Below are 649 nucleotides of genomic sequence, written 5' to 3'. Positions count from 1 at the left end.
TCTAGAAGAGGTAAAGGTGCTTAAAGAGTTTCTCAACGTCTTTCGAGATGATCTGATGCATTTACCGACTGATAGAGAGTTAGAATTTGCCATAGACTTTGTTCCTGGAGCAACTCCAGTGTCTAAAGCCCCATACTGGATGGCACCAGCCAAACTGAAGGAGTTGCAGATGCAGTTGCAAGAATTGTTGGAGAAGGGGTTTATTCGCCCAAGTGTTTCACCTTGGGGTGCCCCAGTATTGTTTGTCAAGAAGAAGGATGGCAGCTTGTATATGTGCATTGATTACCGGGAATTGAATAAGCTAACCATTAAGAACCGGTACCCATTGCCACACATTGATGATTTGTTTGACCAACTGCAGGGTGCAAGGGTATTTTCAAAGATAGACCTTAGATCAGGCTATTATCAGCTCAAGATAAAGAGCAGCGACATACCCAAGATAGCATTCATGACTCGGTACGGTCACTATGAGTTCCTAGTGTTATCTTTTGGGTTAACCAATGCACCGACAGCATTCATGGATTTAATGAATCGAGTATTTCACGATGTCCTCGATAAATGGGTAATTATTTTTATTGATGACATCTTGATCTACTCTAAGACAGAAGAGGAGCACACTCAACACTTGAGGATGGTGTTACAGAGGCTG

The sequence above is a fragment of the Macadamia integrifolia genome, chromosome 9 (assembly GCF_013358625.1).
Source record: "Macadamia integrifolia cultivar HAES 741 chromosome 9, SCU_Mint_v3, whole genome shotgun sequence".
In the NCBI taxonomy this organism is placed as follows: domain Eukaryota; kingdom Viridiplantae; phylum Streptophyta; class Magnoliopsida; order Proteales; family Proteaceae; genus Macadamia; species Macadamia integrifolia.
The sequence above is the reverse complement of the archived record's forward strand: the minus strand, read 5'-3'. Positions refer to the sequence as shown.